Source organism: Chionomys nivalis, chromosome 20, assembly GCF_950005125.1.
Source record: "Chionomys nivalis chromosome 20, mChiNiv1.1, whole genome shotgun sequence".
Classification (NCBI taxonomy): Eukaryota; Metazoa; Chordata; class Mammalia; order Rodentia; family Cricetidae; genus Chionomys; species Chionomys nivalis.
The window spans coordinates 33,281,508-33,303,189 of NC_080105.1; the positions used below are offsets into that span (position 1 = coordinate 33,281,508).

Below are 21,682 nucleotides of genomic sequence, written 5' to 3' on the forward strand. Positions count from 1 at the left end.
CCATGGCTATTCAATAAGATATATGGGGTTATTCCAATTTTTTTTTATCTGTTAAGGTTTATTTTGTTATCTAGTATGTGATCAATTTTTAAGAAGGTTCCATGAGGTGCTGAGAAGAAATTATATTCTTTTATGTTTGGATGGAATGTTCTATATATGTCTGTTAAGTGAATTTGAGTCAAAACATCTGTTAGTTCCCTTATTTCTCTTTTAAGTTTCTATCTGGCAGACCTGTCCAGTGGTAAGAGTGAGGTGTTGAAGTCTCCCACTATTAGTGTGTGGTGCTTAATGTGCCATTTAAAGTTTAGTAGTGTTTCTTTTACGTATGAGGGTGCCCTTGTATTTGTGGTATAGATGTTCAGTATTAAGAAATTAGTCATCAAAATAACAAATAATTCAATTAAAAATGTGGTACAGACCTTAATGGAAAACTCTCATCTAAAATGGCTGAAAGACACTTAAGGAAATGCTCGACATCCTTAGCCATGAAAGAAATGCAAATCAAAACAATTCTGAGATTTCTCCTTACACCTGTAAGAATGGCCAAGATCAAAATCACTGATGACAACTTATTCTCGAGAGAATGAGGGGTAAAAAGAACATTCCTTCATTGCTGGTGGGAGTGCAAACTGGTACAGCCACTTTGGATATCAGTATGGCGATTTCTCAGAAAACTAGAGCACAACATTCTTTAAGATCCAGCAATACCACTTTTGGGGATATACACATGCTTGATCATGCCACAAGGATACGTGCTTAACTTTATTCATAGCAGCATTGTTTGTCATAGCCAGATCCTGGAAACAACCTACTTGCCCATTGGCTGAAGAATGGGTAAGGAAAATGTGGGACATTTATACAATGGAGTACTACACAGCAGAAAAAAAAAATAATAGCATCTTGAAATTTGCAGGCAAATGGATGGGTCGAGAAACCATCATATTGATGAGGTAAACTAGAACCAGAAAACAAATATAATATGTACTCGCTCATAAGTGGATTTTAGACATAAAGCAAAGAAAAGCCAGCCTACAATTCACATTCCCAGAGAACCTAGGCAACAAAAAGGACCCTAAGAGAGTCATGCATGGATCTAATCTACATGGGAAGTAGAAAAAGACAAGATCTCCTGAGTAAATTTGGAACATGGGGACTATGGGAGAGGGTAGAAGAGAAGGGAGGAGGAAGGGAGGGAAGCAGAGAAAAATATATAGCTCAATATAAACAAAATAAATAAATAAAAGAATTAGACACTTTGGGATACAGAATCTAGGGATCAAACTCAAGATCCCATACATGTGAGGTAAATGCTGTAACACTGAGGTACTACCCAGCTCCAAATACTCTCTTGTAGCAAGAAGGAATCAATGAAGACTCTGATCTTTTCATTTATCTCTGTGTAAGTAATAAAAGTAAATTTTTGCTGCTGTCACACACATATGCTATATACACATATGTATCTGCTTTCACATAAATATACATGCGTAAACATACACCTAAGTATACTTACATGCATAAGTGTGCATTATAAACTATGGTTTGTATTTAAATAATTCTTCTAAAATTTAGTCATCTTTTTGTACAGCTGGCTCTTTAAGAGACATGCCTGATCACAGAAAGTTGTTCTACTTCTCTATGACTCGTTGTCCTAGTCTGATCCAACTTCCCCCCTAGGATTTGCTGGTGAAATGTCCTCCAAAGGGTATTCGACTGTGAAATTTGTTCTTTATGAAGCCACAGTTCTATTTGTAAAGCAGAATCTGGAAAAAGTAAGCTGAGCAATTGCTGTTCTTTACATTCCAACTTAATATACTATCCTTCATGCTATGCAAATAGACTAATTGTTTGCACTGTTGCCAAACAACCCCATTTTGTACATAAATACTTCTTTAAAGTCATACTTTATTCAGAAAATATTGTGGGAATCTTGATTTAATACATAAAATGATTTTAGGTATATTATTGGGCATCTCTTTAATTTTGAATTAAATTAAAATGTCATTAGATTTGCTGTGGCATCAATATCAGTTTGCCCTCCTCTATAGCCTGTGTCCTGAGCCATACTAAACACCTTCCCCAGGAATTCTCAGCAGTGGGCTTGCCTATGCTCCATTGAAAGTATGTACAACTGGAAGGCAGTGATCAAAAATGCAGTTAAGTCAAATGAGATTCAAAAGGACTCTGGAGAGCGCGCTATTCAGGCATTGGAGTAGTATACATAGTCAATGATATTGAGACCCATATCAAGAAGGAGTTTGATAAGAAGTATTACCTGGCACTGCATTGTGGTATGGAACTTTGATAGTTGTATGACACATGAAACCAAACAATTCATCTTCTTCGATCTACATCAGGTGGCCATTTTCTATTCAGATTTGGTTAAAACATGGATTGTGCCAAATACTCTGTAATACATCCAAAAATAAGAACTACATCCTACAGTTCAAAAACCAGACACTGACCTGTCAGACTTGCTAAAGGAACTCCTCCTTTTGAATCCATTGCATTTGGTACAGGGCATCATCCTCTCTCTGTGAGAGTTTGTGATTATAAAATATTTATTAAAAGTACTTATATTTGGTTTATTTTCCAGTATATTCTTCTGTACCCCACATTTTCTCCCTTCTGCAATTCCTTTAAAAATAAATCTGCTGGAGATGTAGTACATTAAAAGTAAAAATAAAGATTGAAACTAAATCCTCCTTGAAGAATAACTGTTTTTATTGATAGGTTTTTTTATTTGGAAATAAATACTCTCCTTACCACAGGTTTCCTTTCTTTTCTATTATTTTGTAAATGTTCAAATATTTTTAAATACTCACTGAAAACAAAGTATTATATAAAGTGTTATGTAACTTTAATAAAAAATTAAGATCATATCATACAATGAGCGTATCATCTATAAATTTCATTGGGTTTCAAGTAACATAAAATAATTATATTCAACTTAAAGAGTTTCAAAATGCAGGAAATTGTATTGATTTTATTTTTTTCTTTAATTGTATAAATAAACTTTATAACCAAGAAAATTACACGGTTAGAACCATTCATATAGTATTTGATTGCTATATACTCATAGACATCATATTATGTCAAAAAAGAAAGAAAACAGTCATTATAATGTTCCATTCCTTTTAAAACTCAGCTTAGAATAATTTTGATGCCATAGAAGTAAAGCGATTCAGTCCCGGAAGACAGTGTGCATGTGTAATTTCAAATAATAGGCTATACTGCCTGGCTTGGTCTAATTAGTGTGGAAAGTACAACAATTGGGTTTGTGAGAATAATTTTAAGTGACTGTAGAGATTGCAAAACATCATAAAATGATAAGATAGGAGTCGTTTTAGAATTGGGACAGCTGCTAGAGATGTGAAAGAAAACGGAAAGTGGGTACCACAAATGTATCAGATTTTACATACTCAATTAGATGCTCAAAATGTATTTTTTAAATCACACATCTGTCCATGATTTTTCAAAGAAATCCATTTGCCAACACATGGTGTGTTTAGAACACATGAATACACTAATCAATTTGTCCTCTAAAACTTCATTGTAGGTTGTATACATATACACAAACATGGGTATGGGTTTGCATATGTATATATGTGTATGTGTGTATTTATGTATGTACATATTTATGTATCCACATATTTATGTATGTATTATTAAAAATAAGATTTGCAGATCTGAAATAAAAGCCATGAGTCTCTGAATAAAGAAGCCCCACTGTGACTATGTTCAAATGCCTTCCTCTGCAAGACGTGGAGGTTACTTTGCTGTTCCCTAGGCCTCTCTCTTACAGTTCCTTCACAGTTTTCTCAGCTGAGATACTTTTCATTGTTGATACTAATAAATATATATCACAGTGCTAATTAAAGTCCATTGTATTTTATTCACAGCTATGCATCATCTCATATCATCAATTCTTGTCATCTGCTACATGGAAGAGATTCCAGCTGCCTTTATCAGGTCAGTCATAAAGACTTTCATGTTCAGCAGTTTTCATCCACCACTTAATTGTTTTAGTAGACTATTAATGTATTTACTTCGTCACATGTTTTTTTAACAATTCTGTTAGATAATTTGTTCTTTCCTAGTATAGTATATGCTGTATGGCCATATATTAAAGACTAAAACTGATAATGGAGGGATTATTAAATTCTTGCAATGTAGTCTTTATTGCAAACAGAAGGAGAAGGCAATAAATATTGTTATTAAATGCTTTTTAAGGTCAAATTAATGATACATGTTTTTAAATGCATATAGTAGAAATGGTTAGTTTAGGTTTTTAAAACTTAAATGTCCTACTTTGGAAATAAATTTCTAAGCTAAAATAATTTGTGTACAGTCACCGATGTGTAAACGCACATATGTGTTATTGCTACCAACCAGAAAGTTGGGGAAAAGCTTTATAAATATTTATAATACAAAAAGCAAAAAGTTGACCCATGAACACTCCTGATTATCACAATCCAGGCTCCTCCCTAGTAAGAATGGCCTGGGTGGCATTTGCAGGTGAATCTTGTGGTTCTGGAGTATGTGACATGATCTGGCTTCATGAGAGGAATCATTAAAATACAATAAAACTTGCTAAAAGATGAGCATACTGAGCCTGCTGGCACTGACAGTCCCTGCATTCTCTGTCTATAATCATGATCTGTATAGTCCTGTTATCCCATGTGCCCGAACATGTTACCTGCTCACAGCAATTCATGAAACTAGGTGGGTAGACTGTCATGATTGTCACTATAAGATCACCTGAGAAAATGAGAGAAAGAATTGTGGAAGAGAACAATGTTCTCAGTGGAATGCATCTGAATGGAGGCCCTTGTATGGGTAAAGGCATAGTGAAGATTTATTTGCACAGACGGTCTCTAGACCATGGACTTTATCTAATATTTGAAAATCTTATCTGTGATTCTCTGTCTGAAAATAAGATGCCAACAGAATCGCTGGTATAACTTCATAATCCAGGTTACAGGAATACCAGATCATCCTAGAGCATGAGGGTTGTGGAGGAAATGGTACAAAGAGATTCACTGACCCTAGTGAACTAACCAGTAATAAAGTAAGAAATAAAGAACTTTGGACAATCATTCTGTCTTGAAATGATTGAAATGTTTGTAATCACATGATAAGGGGTTGATATGAGGAAGAAGTCCTACAGATTAAATTATACTTCGGAAAAATTAAAATAAAATTGATGTAACCATCCACTAAACTAAAGATCACATTAATTAGCAGAAAAATAAAAACTATTGAATGGATAGTTTTTAGACTATTAAATCGAAGTGCAAAGAGGTTATATGAAGAGAGTTTTAAGAGCAATGGAGGATAGGTTGGGCTGAATCAATAAAAGTCTAATTGAGGTTTTGAGGGGAGAAGTCTGTGATAATTGAAAGATGTCTCTTCCAATAGTCAAATAAAAGGCCTGGGCATAGCTTTACTGAGCGAACCTAGGATAGAAACTTATCCCTGGAGAAATTATCACACCAAGGACATAAAAAAATATAAGCTATGTGAACACCTTCAAATATTAATGCTCATGTGATGATATGACAAAACTCAAACATTTGCATACATTAAAGGAGATGACAACAGTATCGACTATCTAGGACACAGCACACAAGATGACAAACAGTTGTGCATAAAATACCTATGAATAGGTATCTTAACAAATCATGGTCTCAGGAGATTTTTTTAAAGTTGTTCAGAAAAGAACTAGTGATTTATTTATACTTTTAATAAAATGATACTATTGATAGAAATCCTGAGTTAATTTTCATTAATTTAAGAATGAAAAAGGGGAGGAGCTAGTGTCTGGCCAAGTAAGCCCTCTTGTATAGACAGAAGTCAAGAGTTGGACATTAAAGTTCATGCATTCAGAAAAAACCTACTATTTAGAATTATGGTTAGGATCACTAAAGAATTTAAAAGATAAATCATTAAATGTTAGTCCAATAAAATTGGTTTCGGTTTACAAATAATTGAAGAAAGTCTGTTAGTTTTCATGTCATGTCTTTATCACTTTAAAAACAAATCCACGTATTATTATAATTAAATGTGTATAGAAATACATGAACAGAATGCTCAATTATAAGGCTACAGGGTTAGAAAACACTTATTTCATGAAGTTATCTTACAGAATTAGCAGCACGCCCTTGAATACATAGGAATATATGTAAAACTTTTATTGAATGAGTTTAGGAAACATTGTATTTATGTGTTTCTAAGAACACACAGGAACTGAAACTCATTTCTTGTTATGGTAGATTAAAAATGCCTTTCCGGAAAGGAGCAGATGGTAAATATTTTAGATTTTAGTGGTAATGAGGAAAAGTTGAAGATTTACATATGTACATGCACAGAAAGGAAGAAATATTTTGGCAAATTTTATTTGCCCAAACTTGTACATAGTATAGAAGTTAGCTCCAATACTTGTATAGATCGGCTGAGAGCATTATTACTTTATTATTTTGTGTGTGGAAGGGAAGAATGATAAAATTTTACTTAGTTGGGGTCCTAGTCAGTGTATCCTCTCCTCAATTCCATTGAAAATGTGCATCTGTGCTGACAAACTCATTTGTAGGCCATATAAAAACAGGTGATGGGCAATACTTAGCCCCCAGGTAATCATTTGCTGGCAATGGCTAAGAGCAATCTGCCTCCAGATAGCTGGAATCTGAACTTAGATTTTGCCTCTATTGATGGTTCAACTGGCAGATTTCCTCCAGTTTTTTGTAGAACCAATATGTTATTAAATAAACTAAAAATCAATCTGTTATAAAAAGAAAATAAAAAATACAGCACACATTTATTTTTCAACCCAATAAGCATAAAGCTATACTGTTAAGTTACAGTGAAAGCTTCCAAAGACAAATTTTTCAATTTCGTATTTATCTTCTGGCAAAATGATGACAACAATCAATAGCTTGGGACGAATAATTTCATCAAGTTTTTAAATCTGTGGGCATATTTTTTTATCATCATGATTTCTGAGTCCTCCAGTTGAACTTCTGCATATGGGTTCATTTCCTTTGCAGACCTAATTGACAAAATTACAGATATTCTAAAGTTGTTGAGAAAAAAGCACACTCATAAACAAATTTTCTAGGACTTGTTCTCATATTTTATTTGTGAATTTGATCATTTGGTATACACCCTTGGAAAGCACATCAATAAACAGACTGAGTCTATTAACTCATTTCATAAGGTCAAATCACATTTTGCTGAGCATATTTTATAGAAGTTGTTTTACAGAATTTTTGGTGTAAAATGACATTTGTTGTTAATGGCCTGTCTTACTGATAGCACTCCCTTATATTATCATCACAATCTTCTATTTCATATTTAAATAATTCAGAGTTCAATTGTAAAGAAACATGCTTTATTCTCTACTTAAATGGTTCAATTACTGTCTTCAGAATTTTCCACAAATGCTACAAGTTCTAATAGAATACATATTTAAATTCATGGTCTCCAGCCATGCTCATCTGGCTATGTGAGCTTAAAATGCAATAGTTAAAAATTCATATTTGGTTGTATTATTCCCAAGTGCATTCTGTAAGATTCTTTGAAGAAGCATCTTACATTTTTAAACACACTTCCCATCAGCTTTTTTCTTGATCAGAATAAAAACACTGCAGAGGTACAGCACATCTTAATTAACTTAAGAGAAAGAAGTTGAAAGTGCTTTACCTTCCTTTTGTGGCTTACAGAACTAAATTCTTGAGTGGGAAATGAAAGATTTACAGTATTTTCAGCATAGCCACTGTTAATGATGAAATGCCTCCACCTTGCCTGGTGTAAGCCTGCCCCAGGGGTTCTCAGAACCAAGACATAAGCATTTCAGAATGCTTTGCTTGATGGTTCAGACAAGTTTTCATGAGCTGTTTTCCCTTTAAGAATGATCTTACCTTATTGTTTTTAGCTGTGAACACATCTCACCTGGTGTATGTGTTTTGAGTCATACGTAGGACCTGAAATGACCAACAGCTGTTCATGGCAACTGTCAACCTAAGTACCTGAAATCTCTTTAATCTATTTCTCCAAATTCCTTTTGCACTACTTATTATTATTACTATAAATTATAAGACCATTAGAAAGTAGCAATCTGGCCTATAATCTTTAAGATTCTGGTTTCCTCATTGGTCTGTCGAGATGGCTCAATCATAAGTGTTTGCCATGCTAGCAGGAGGCTCTGAGTTTGGGTTCCCAGCACCCCTATAAGTAGTCAGCATGGTGGGGTACACCTGTAATCCTGACCTGGGGAGATAGAGAAAAGAAAATCCCTGGACACTACTGGGCAACTAGTCTTGTTCTGTTGGTGAGCATCAGGTTGAACAAGAGACCCTGCCTCTAAGAATAAAGTGGGGGAAACAATAGGAGAAGACATGCTCCTCCCCTCCCCTGGGCAGAGACCTGAACCTGGAGTGTTGTGCTTGCTAGACAGGTGCTCTATCACTGAGCTAAATGCCCAACCCCTAGACATGTAGTGTTCACCTCTGGTCTCCACATGCATGTACATTTGTGGTCAACTTCATAGACAAAATTAATACCTCATGCATGAAAATTTAATAAGAGAGAAAAAGAGAGAGAAAGAGAGGGAGAGAGAGACAGAGAGACAGAGAGAGAGAGAGAGAAACAGAGAGAGAGAGAGAGAGACAGAGAGAGAACAAACCCCTGGCTAGGGACATAGCTTGTTGGTGGATGGTATCAGATCTCTTAGTAGCGTGCCTAGGTTCAATCAATCACTACTATTGTAAAATCTAGCTGAATAGAATAAAACACAAGATGGCAATTTATCTCATGTGCATTGTTGCTAAGGGCCTGCCATAAGTGCAATTCACTTTGTATACTGCCTTTGATTGCATTTCTGTTAGACCCAACCCCTGTACAGTTGATCCCCTTTAAATACACAGTTGAGTTAGAGCTCAACTGTGGCTATAAGTTCCCATGTCACTGTTAGCAAAACAAAAAGGTGCTTTTAAAACCAAAGGAAAACATTAGCCTACAACAGTCAAGATTTGAAAACACAATTTTTAAAATTTTAATTTTAATCTGAAAAGATCAACAGGGCAAGAACGTGTATACTAAGTCCTGTCAAAACTGAGTGGCCTGCATATGTACATGCAGTGCTATATATCCCTGTACCAGCTTAGTGGATGATCATCAGGTCACATCAGATTATCTGGGGCTCACTATCGTTCTCATACTGTTTTCAATCTTCCTCTAAAAGAGAAATGGAGCTGATACTACCAAAGTCAACGTTTATTCAACTGATGTAATTTCAGGCAAAATAGCACAGCATAGAGTAACCGCAGGGTTGAAAGCATTTTATTATACAATATCAGGACACACAAATACATTTCCAAACCTACCTCATAATACCTTGAGTTCCTATCAGCATTGACAATAAGTTACCCCCGGTACCAATACTATAAATAAACAAATCAGAATAATCTCATATTCTTTGCCATAAAAATACACTATGCAGTTTGGACTGGGTATAATTTTGAAAATAAAAAGGAATTGGTCTTTGTGAGCATCATTTTAAGCATCTTGCAAACATATGCCACGTCTCCAATCAGGCTGATAGTAGCTGGCCAGCAATCTGAGAATGCTGATAGAGTGTTCAGTGATGAATCCAATCAAACCAGTTAAGGGCAGAGACCTGTCAGCTCCAGTGAGTTCTACATTGGATGGAGAATATTGGCTAATCAGTATTGCAGGCAGTGGTTATTGGCATTGAAAATGTGCACACTGAAATACTCTTATGAAGATGTCACCTGCGCTTTAAGAAATAATAGGAGCTAATATAGATTGAGTTCTTGCTATGTGCTAAGACCCCCTGAGAAGAAATAGACACACACACACACACACACACACATGCACACACACACGAGTTTATTGGATGTAAAAGTATATTCTCCATTTTAAAACTAGAGAAGTAGAAATATAGAGATATTAGTAGGACCAAGATCATACAGAATATATATTTTAACGTTAACATTCTAATTTCAGGCCTCAAATATTTTATGAAAATATAGCTCTTGGGCCAGTGAGTTGACTTAACAGGTAAAAGTGCTTCCCACACATGCCTTACTTCTAAAAATCCATAACCCATTTGATCCCTGAACTCACGGTAGAAAGGGAGAACTGACTTCTGAAAGTTGGCTTTCATATACACACACACACAAACACACACAAATAATAATAATTAGAATAAAAATAAATAATGATAACAGTTAGAAAGACAGGACTTGAAATTAGGAGGGAGGTATGTTAGGGAAGTCCCTGGAAAAATAGTTCCACAAAATCCTTCAAATAATGGGCTAGGTCAATAAGCAAAGGTCATTGCGGAGTGCTGGAGAAACACGTCAGCCATTGGAAAGCACCCACTGCTTTTCCGGAGGAGCTGAGTTTGGTTCTGAGCACCAAGGACTCCCAGCTGTCTGTCCTTCAGGCTCTGGGAGGATACGATACCCCCACTTCTGTGTTCATCTGCACTCACACGTACCCCCAGAAACCCCACCACACGGAATGTTCTAGCTTACTTGTAATGCTTCCAATCATCCATTCTGTCCAGCAGCTCCCTTTATTAACCTAGATGAGGACTCACAGAATTTTAATGCTTTAATCCTATTTCTCCAAAGACCTTGCTCAGTGATTTTCTGATAAAATTTAAATGTTATTTCTTCTCTTCGTATCATCTCCTTTTTATAATTTAATTAAAAAAAAAACTTTAAGGAAGGCATTTAAGTTGAAGAGAATTCTTTATACACTGGCTTTCTTGGCATCAGCTATGTTTTATTTGTTTAAAGAGATGATGATCTAGGGAAGGCCAGCTGGTTTTGTACAAACAACAGTCAAATGAGCAGTTCCTAAATGGGAAAGAGCTGGCCCAATGTGGAGATTCTGTTTAAGTAACTTGCTTTCCTTTCTATAAATGTGTCATGATGAATGACATGGTCATTGTTAGATGTAAAATGTCCTAAAGACAACAGGTCTTCTTTCTTCTGTGTCCTCACCCATTCGCACTCTGAACAACTGGGGTGGGGTGGTGCCTACGGAGATCCGCCCAGTGCCTCCAGTTGTGCTGTAATCAAGAAGAGCAGGTTGCTGACCCTGATTCTTTACCATTTGAGTGCCAGGAACTTCAAAAAAGGGGGAGGTAGGAGGACTCAAAACATAGGCCATAAAGGGAAGAAAGAAACCTTCAGAGTCAGCTTATCAATTTCAAAGAAATAGTCTAATGATTCAAGATGGGCTCAGTTTCATTCTATTTGTAAGGTTTACATTAACCCTTAATTGGAGGCCATGCTTGTTTTAAAGTTAGTATTTTATTCTCACTTACGGCACTGAACATCAAAATGAGGACCCTGTATGTGCAAGGCAAGCACTCTAGCACTTAGTCATTTGAGTAGCAAACCAATATTGTCTGAAATAACAGAAGCTAGAAATGCGTGACAATCTAAATCACAGATACCTACCTTTGAGCCTGCAAATTAAAGACTAAGTAATCATTTTCTAATTTTAAGGTTCCTATTCTTTCAGTCTTTTTGAATTCAGACTTTAAGCCAATCTATGAATGCCAGATTTCTGCTAATTACAAATGATTCATCTTAATTAGCCCAAAAGAGTGTTCTAACAGGAAATAAATTATTGCACACAGAAAAAACAGCTTCAGTCAAACGTTTAATGTTCACTTAAAATCCCTTTCAAAACAAACGGCAGTTGAGAAAGCAGAAGGTTAGAAAGGGAAGTTTGGGGAGTGGATGGATTTCAGATCTGCTGTGGCTGCTTGCAGGTGTAGCAGTGTTTATTTTAAAAAGTTATTATAGCAGATAACAATCGTTATAATTATGATGGTAATCAATGTTCATTAGGGATACAACAAAAATTTCGTGATTAAAGCCCATTTGTTTCACCACAGTAGGAGTGTTGATTTATAACTGGGTAAATTGTTACAAATTGCTTCTCTAAGGGACAGCAAGGGTGAGCAACGTATGAATTTGGAGATTGTAGCAGAAAGGCTTCATTATTGCGTGAAATTATGACAGGTCAGTGAAGTGTAGGGCACCCACAAAAAGGCGTGCTTGTTTGTCACTTATTCCATTCCTCTCCCGTGCAATTGATGACAATTATTCCACGGACATCTTCTACTGTCTTCATTTATCTAAATTACACAGTTCTGGACAAGCCAAGGTGTTTTGGGTTTCCATTATCAACTGTCCTAAGACGTATGCAAATGAAGTGACTTCATTTCCTTTTCTTTCTAATTCCATAAACAATCTTAGCTTCCCTGTGATGTAGCAAACATAGCTGGAGACATCCCTGACCTGTGCTCGTTTTGGTGGCTAAACCAAACAAAAACACTCAGATCCATTCTCAGAGGAAGAGTGGGAAGCCCACATGGAGAGGGAAATTATGAACACTCCAAATGAAAAGTTCTTCACCCAAACTAATATTTCCCCTTTGACTATCTAATTCAGATAAACACTGCCACACTTCGTAGTCACCAGCTGGATCCTCCCACTCCTGCTTGAGATTGGAAACAGTCAGTACAAACAAAGAGATTATTGGCATCAGATTCAACTGTTCTAGCATAAAGCTGTTTGTGACTCATCTCCAGGCTAAACATATTGACTCCTGGAAACGTCTCTTCCTTGAGACAAAGGCTGGTATTGTGATTCCCACTCAGAGCTCTGCCAGGAGCTCTATGTCAGCGGATCACACAGGACCCTTTCAAAGAAAAATAAAAGAAATACAAGCCAGTCACTCCATGGAAGTCCCACTAGAGAGGTCTCATGGTGCCCTGGAATTTCAGCTGGAGAGCAGTGGGGCTTTCTTTTCAACTTCACTGAGCAGCAAACAGCACTCTTATTTCCTTGTATGTTCTCTGCACCTGAACCTGGAGAATTGCCCAGGAATACCATATATGGCCACATGTGCCTGTGCTCAGTAAACCTAACCAAGGGATCTCTGAGGTCAAACAAGAAGATAACTGTCTTGAGTTAGGTGGAGTAAGGAAAGGACAACCAATCAGGAGAACACAAGCCAAAAACTTGCTTTCTCTGACACTGGGTGTACAGTATCTGGACTCAAATTAACACATTGCTCCTATTGTCAGCAAGAGATTCAGTTGAGCAAGTGAACATTCTGTTTAGGCATAATTCAGCTATAGAAGGGAATACATATTGGTTTTTCTCTCAAGACCTCTTTTGAAGGTATTAAGTTCATCAGCTAATCTTCAGTACAGTAGTTAAGATGAATTCCTTATTTGGTGGTGTTGGAAGTACTTCTGTATATGTGTTGTTTTTATTAGTTAATAAAAAGTTATTTTTGGCCAATGGCTTAACAGAATATAGCCAGGCTGGAAGAGATATAGAGAGAGAGTAGAGCGAGTCAAGGAGACACCATAGAGCCACCAGAGGGGAAAGACGCAAGCTTCCAGCTGGAACCTTGCCGGTAGGCCACAAGCTTCATGGTAAAACATAAAATAATGGAAATGGGTTAATTCTAGATGTAAGAGCTAGCTGGTAATAGGCTTAAGTGATTGGCCAAGAAATGATTTCAATAATATAGTTTATGTGTGATTATTTTGGGAGTCTGGGCAGGCAGGAAATGAACAAGCGGTCCTTCGCTTACAGATTGGCGTGTCAACATGTGCCAGCTAAATCCACATAAAACCTGAGAAAGCTTGAAAAGGAATTCTAGAAACAGAAAACAGAATTTAACGCAGTTTCTTGCTCTGTTTGCTGGTGGCAAGCAGAGACATGGCTTCTTTAAGTGCTTTCCTGACTCACCTTTAGTGACAAGAGCTGCACAGTTTCTTTAAGGGAAGGCTTCCTGGTTTGTGCTAGTTACAGGAACAGCTGTGGCTCTTTTGGAGGGTTGATCTCTGCCACCCACTTTGGGTCTGGATGTTTATGTGCCCACTCAGGGTCTGGAGGAAATTAGCTGAGACCATGTGCAGGGCTCAGCACTCCCCGCCTAGGCAGGTAGCAGGAGAGCTTGATGGATTCTTGCTGCCATACACAGAGATATTTCCAGGTCATGCAATACGTTGCATGTCAGATTTAGCTATTACTCAGATAAAAAGCGTTTATGTGCTGCATACACTTCAGAATTAAAGTGGTGAGCATGGTTCCTACCTGGTGGTCCCAGACGTAGTGATAATGGTACCTTTGCAATATTGAAAGGCAGAGAGAGGTGGAGCCAGCACCCAGGGGCCCTGCTACCAAGCTGCTTATCATTTTAAAAGCTCTCCAGGACAAAAAAAAAAAAAAAAAAAAAGATTACAGATACACAATAGGATGGATTCAGACATAAAAGACCTCTAAATAAGACACAGTGTGTTTAAAAAAATATATGGGAGAGGGAATAAAAAGAGTATAGAGAGTTATAAAAGGAAGTAAATGGCTTATTAAAAAATAAAACAAAATCTTTAAAGAGACAGAGTAAACTTGTATGAAAATAATGAAGTAAAAAAATAAGCCATGTAAAGAATATACAAAAAGAGTCTAGATTATGTACATAATTGTGTTTTCTTTGCATTTTTTGACTGTGAAGAAACTAAGTACAGATAGACATTTCATTGCATGGGGTGCTAAGCTAAACCAGCATATATATTTTACAGGTATCTTGATTCCAAAATTTGGGTCTAAGGATTTCTTGCTTTGGAAAAAAGAGGTTCTGTTTTTGTTTCCACAGAAGATGAGAAGCTGTGGATTAATTCCAGACTAATGTGGTTTGATGGACCAAAAGCCCCAAAGGTTGTTATGAACATCCCCCAAAATAATTACTTCACCCAACAAAAAGCAGAAAGAAGTTTGGAGAGAACTACACCCAAATTCCTAAATATTATTTGTAAATGTTTGTTTACATTTAAAGAGGGATATATTATATATATGAATACTTTGCATCGGTGTGGATTTTGGTCTATTGATACAAATTTAAGGTCAATTTTGTTATACTGTGAATATGTATTTCTGCTCTTAATTAAGGTATTGTGTTTGTTCAGCTCATTTAAAAATGCAATTTATAATTAAGAAATATAGTCTAGTAGATAATCATCTATAATAGTCAAGCTTGTAGTCATGTTAGTTTTTAGATTTTCTAGATGTGCAGGTAGTGGCTATCAACATGTAGGTTGTGACCCCTTTGGGGGTTGAACGATCCCTTCACTGGGGTTGTGTACCAAATATCCTGTATATTAGATATTTGCATTACCATTCTTAACAGTAACAAAATTGAAGTTATGAAGTAGCAATAAAAATAATTTTATGGTTGGGGTCACCATAAAATGAGGAACAGTTTTTAAGGGTCACAGCATTAGGAAAGTTAAGAAGCACTATATTAAAGTTATATCTAAATCTTAATTGATATGGAAAAAAATATGAGTTAATACAGAAACTATTTTGTTTCATTTAACACAGTCTATATAATAGATGGCACTATTTCACTGCTTAATATAAACTTTTAGTTCCTTAAGTTCCACTATGAACCATTTTTAAATTAAGTGTCTTTCTGGCACCAATTCCATGTCAGTGAATGCAATAAGATTGCTCCCATATCTTTAGTTTATCGTTGTGAGGAAAATTCATAACAGCTCATTGAAAGCGCAATGTCAAGGTCACTTATTGATTTGTAAATGCAGTTGTATTAATCATATAGAATCAGAACTCCAGTTTAAGTAGCCATGACTGGGCATCATGATCTAACTAGAGTATGTCTGACAACATCTCTGGAAAGATTTTCATTTGTTATCACCTAAGATCAACAGGAAATACAGGGTTCCCCACTCTGCATATTCACCAGTGACTTGACTGTGAGTCAAGTCAAGTCAGTGTCTGCCCTCTAGCAGTTCTTCTACATACTCTGGAGAACTGATGTGAGCCGGGACTGAAGAGAAGTAATTTCCAACAGTAGGGCTTGCTTGCAGGGATTTCTTGGGGACCATTTTGAACCTTTATGTTTCAAAATGCATGTATTTTTCACATATATGGGCCACCCAAGAATTAAGTACATCTATTTATTCATCTCATTCCATTTTTTCGTGTATAATTTTTATGGGCATTCACACATTAACCATCTACCTAAGAGGAGATGCTGTCATGCCCATGTTCCCTTCTAGGTCACATGGAGTCTTTCCCTTAATGTATTACACTGATTTTTAGAGAAATTCAGATGATGAACCGATGAAGGTTTCCAAGATATATTTTTACAATAAATAATAACTGTAATAGCATTAGCCACTAAGTATTTTTCTGAGAAATAAATGTAAAAGGCTTCTGTGTGTCTGTTAGTGTGTGTGTGTTTGTGTGCGCGCATACACATGTGCGCACGTGTGCCTGAAGGCATAACATTTAGTTAATCCTGCCTCAAATCAAGTGAAAGTATCAGCCAGATTTGTTTCATCATTACTGAGATAGCAGGATCACTGTAGTCACTGAAGGAAAACAAGAAAAACAAAATACAATGTGCTAAATATAAACCATATCACTCAACCGTTCTCTTGCTAGGAATTTACTCATGAGAGGGGAAATATCCACACAAAGATTTGCACATGAATGGTCATAATAACCCAAGTCTAGCAGCAATGCAGATGTCTTGCTAGCAGCAAAATGGAGAAGATCAGTCATATGGAATAGTATTAGGTACCAATAAAGAATGAAGTGTTCATGCCTGCTAAAAAAAAAAAAAAACCTCAAAAGTATTTTGTTTACCAAATAAAGTTACAAATAAGAGGCAAGAGATTATAGATCCCACCTACATAAAATGCCTAGAAATAGAAAATTTATGAAGACAGATATTATATTAGTGACTGTCTGAGGCTTGGGGTAGAAATAAGGACGGATTATAATTAGGCACTGGGGATCTTGAATGAAACATGAAAAATGTCCTCAGCCTGAGTAATGGTGATGTCACACAATGCTGCAAAATAATCAGAAATGATTGAATTGTGTACCCGCACTAATTCAATTTCAATGTTGCACAAAATACATCACAATGAGCTCTTAAAAATATATCATCACCAAGTCCATCATGTACCAATGATTTCCTTACCTTCTTTATGTACATAAGGACCAATACCTGCAGAAATTGTATGTATTGTATTTACCCAGTTGGAGGTGAAACTGAACGAAGGTATTTGAATAATTCAGAACTTAGAGTAGTTTCATATGCAAGACATATTCATTTGTTAGCAGCTTCTAGATCTCATATGATATAATTCCTCATGCAAATCCAGTGTAAATAAAATCAGATCTCTCTTTCTCTCTCTTACACACACACATACACACATACTCACACATGCACACACTTTGTGCCAATAAAGTCATGAATGGCCTGTGAATGTCCATATAGCGTCTTCTACACGGAATTCTTCTAGCCATAACGGAAATAGTCCAGGCCTTGGTCAACCCCATTGCTATGAGAACACCATTTAGTCTTTGTCACAGATCCTTGGGCATCTGTCACTGTTTGTTTCTAAATTGCTCCGGTTCTAGTCCTCTCATCAGTCATTCTGATCTTCCCAGCTCTGAACTCTCAAATCTGCAACTTTAATCTTGCTTCATGATACTAGATTTAAGAATTAAAATCAACGTCTCTGATGTTAGACGGCTCATCTCCTGTGTGTCTGTTTTGGTAGAAACCTATTCTTTGGTACTCATCATAAGCTTGGCTGCCATTCCTTTCTGGTGCAGCTCCCATCCCTGCCTCATCTTCTATTATCCTTTTAAAGAGGAAACCATCTTACTTTATTGCACACAAAATGCCTTCTATCTGTGCATCTGCTTGTTTGAATTGAACACTTTCCAGAATGTGCTCAATAGAATGAACAACAGAATTTTCATAGTGCTACTTGCTCCACCTAAGCCGCCCTCATACACACATAAGAGTGTGTGTATTGGATGCCCACCAAAGAATCCACATGTCTCAGTCTCTGAAAGGATAAGCTATGCCAGAACCCAGTTCATTATCAGTATAGCACACATAGATGTTTGGTTCTCTGCTGGAAAATGTTACCTTCCTGGCTTAAGTCATTTCTAAAGGTGTTGGAAAAAGCCTGAATTGGCCCCAAGTTTTAAACAAAACAGAGGGGAAAAAAGTTAAAGCATTTAATATTATTAACCTGAGCCTATTTATAGCTACATATCAGCTGGAACTGTGAGCCTTTTAAAAATAGACTGTGGGTATAAAAGTAATAGGAAAAGTCAGCCTTCTGGAGTTGGCGAACCTCTCTATCCTCACAGACAGAAGATGCTCCGTCTCCACTTGAGTTCTGAATGCTGTATTTGGCAGGACTAAGGAAGTCTGATGTTTCAAAGGTGAGTTGCAAAGTGGCCAAACCACTCCTCAATGCACTGCAGCATGACACACTCTTTGCTTTCAGATTCTTGTTTAACAATGCTATCAGTTTAACATTCACGGAAAAGGTAATTATTCTCCAGTTTCACTGAGCTATTAAGAAAAAGAAAGCACATTGAAACTCCAGCAATTGAAATGCTGTGGTTTCGGGACCAGCTGGAAGCCTTTCAGCATTCAGAGTGGGAGAGCATACATTTATTTTCTAGGAAGGAGATTTAGAGACTTCCCTGAATGGGGAGTGGGAGCAGGACAAGAAGTCTCTGGAAGGATAATCTGGTTTTGTGTACTTGTCCTCTGAATGTTACTTTGAAACAATGCTTCCATATTTTTGCAAGCACACTGGCATTAGTTAATATAGGATCCTGGCTTTAGGGGATGCAACTTAAGCGCAGCCAAGTCCTGTGTACCAAATCAAAAAAAAAAAAAAAAAAAAACAAAACCAAACAAAACAGCGGAAACAAAAAATAACCTCTCAGTTCAAACTAGAAAACAGGTGAATCTTTGATACGTTTCTTCAAACCCTGTCCCCAAATGCTGTTGAGCACAGCAAAGCTCAAGAAAGAAGAGTTTCTGGTGCAAGGGTGAGAAGAACCAACCAACCTGAAAGTGCTCTGCTTTCAATGACGTTCCTACTTTAGCTGCAAAGATGGGGCATGTCAACTAGTCACCAGCTGAAGCAAATGCTGTGGTGATTACCGCTGAGCTGGAATTTATACACATTTAGAGTAAAACAGAGGAAGTGGAAACGCTACGTAAGATTACGGAATTTGCAGACTTTTTTTTTCATTTTAGACAAGCGGTGTTTAAAAACTGAAGACACCTTGTCACATCTGCTAAATGAATGAATGGTCACCTCCATGCACTAGAGAGAATGGAATTAGAATGTTGTGCCCATTGCAACAGACCATTCAAATTTTAATTATTAATCACAGACCACCCCTAAATTTAAACAAGAAATACCGCGTTTTGAGTGGCTAAGCAATGCATACGTGTATTTTGTTTGCAGGCATGTCTGTGAGGTTTTTAAATTTAATTCATAATGTTACATGTATGGGTGTGCTGCCTATGTCCGCGCATTATGTGCATGCGGTGCTCCAGACACCAAAAGAGAGGTGCAGATCCCCCTGGGACCAGAGATACAGGCGGTTGCGAGCCAATATATTAGTGCTGGCAATCAAACTGGAAAAGCACCCAGTGCTCCTAAAACCCAAACCATCTCTCCAGCCCCATCTGGGATGGATGTCACACTGGAGGGGAAGAGGAGGGCATGTGCTGCAGACCCCCTGGATCATAGAGTGAGATGCTTTTTTTCTCTCTGTTCCTAGACTACAAGTTAAATTATAAGATAAAACTTTAAGAGTTCGAGACCAGCCTGGTCTACAGAGCTAGTTCCAAGACAGGCTCCAAAGCCACAGAGAAACCCTGTCTCGAAAAACAAAAAAAAAAAAACAAACAAAAAAAAAAAGATAAAACTTTAAGAAACCAACTAATTGGGAGGAGTGCTGCCACCTGGGCCAGTCATGCTACTACCTCATTGTACAAAAAAAAAAAAAACCAGCACTCATTTCTCACTACTTGAAAACTAATTAAATTTAAAACTGTTTAGTTGTCACAGAAGTTATTTTCATTTATTAGAAACGGTCATAGTTGAAAAGACTTTATTCAAAGCCTAAAATGCGGTAATTAGTATCAAAATTAAAATGAGGCACACAGTAAAGCAGAGAATACGTTTCACTGGATATCACAACAGTTTATGAGATCAGCTAGAATACAGAGCTGAGACAATGCATGTCCAGCCTGTACTCAGAGGCCATGCAGTTAAACCCTTAAGAGAGGTTTGTTGCAGGAGCAGCTACAGCAGGATCAGAGCAAGCCCTCTCAAACTGAGTATGGTATTAGCTAAATCTGAGAAATGAAATAAAATACAAACAAAAAATAAAGTGCTATTTGAGAACCTTTCTTCATTCACCACACTTCCTAGCCTTTTCTATTTCATAAACCCTATTAAGAAAAAAAAATCCTTATCAAAATTGCCTTCTAATCTCAAAATCTTCATTTTATTTTTCCTTTGTGATGTTTTCAAGGAAAGATGGGGAGGGAAAAGAGTGGTGATGAGAAAAACGTTCTTTGATAAGTTTTTTTTTCATATTCTCTTGCTAGAACTACTAGGAAGAGAGGTTTATTGTAGTATTACAGTGATAAGATTATTATAGCCATAGAAACATAAAATGCACTTTGCTAGTATAGTGTCTAAGTGTAGTGTACAAATAGCATCCCCATTAGCATTTACAATGAAGTGCATCCAACAGCACGTATATTCAAGTTCTACCCAACACCGTGTACACTGATTTTCCTTCCAAGGTTTGCGTCAATGCCCTATCTAATGGCACATATACTACTCAGCAACATGTCCTTTGTTCTTGCTTCGGTGTAGTAGGTAACCTGTGACAGATCCAGTTACCAGTATATGTTTTCAATGGCGGCATGAAAATAAAATAAGTGCCCGCCAAAGACCTTGAACGGACAGCTTTGGCAAAGTTGGAGCTGTTTGTAAAATAGACTGCCTTCAAAGCAATGGAGTAGTCAGGGCTGGCATAGTTTCCTTAATGAATCTTATGAGGCCTCCCTTGTGACACCGAACAGACTGAAGAAATTGTTCCATGCAGTTCTGCTTCTCTGCATCCATTTTTTTTTACATGTAAATTCGCTTCACAGTAGGTGGCCTTGATCTCAGTGAAATGACTTGTTTTGGCCAACAGGAGAAGGTGAGACTGGCGGTGTGCTAGCTATAAGAGCCATGCACTATTCCTGCTTGCCACCACACACTTCTGCCGCAGTCAGTCCTTTGATGCCAAGAGCAAAATCAAAGACACACGGAGCACAGCCATACCCAGTCAGCCAACCCTTGGCATACTTCATATATGAGTTTGTTCAATTAAGATGAGAACTTGTCTAGCATGTCTTTTCTAGAATATATCACTCTGCTAATATATGATAAATAAATAAATAAATAAATAATAGCTGTTGGTGGGCACAGAGCCGGGGTGATGGTTATACAGCACTATTTTGATCTCTGTGGCCAAATGAAACTGATAAAAAGGAGCTTAAAATGATGGCTTTCCCATTTCTCTGGAACGGATGAGGAAATTTCATGTATTTATGACATAGAGTCCATGCTGGACTTCTGTTTTCAGAAATATGTGAATGAGTCATGCTCAATTTCCAAACACAGTCACTACATAAATGATGGGTTAAACGCCGAATGAAAGAATGTTCATGCTCCACTTCACACTAGTGGAAAGAAGAG

General features: G+C 36.9%; 1 pseudogene; it reads left to right on the plus strand.

Annotated features, from left to right (window-relative positions):
- Positions 1-2,120: 2,120 nt before the first annotated feature.
- On the plus strand, positions 2,121-2,411 carry LOC130862615 (dynein light chain 1, cytoplasmic-like; annotated as a pseudogene).
- Positions 2,412-21,682: the final 19,271 nt, after the last annotated feature.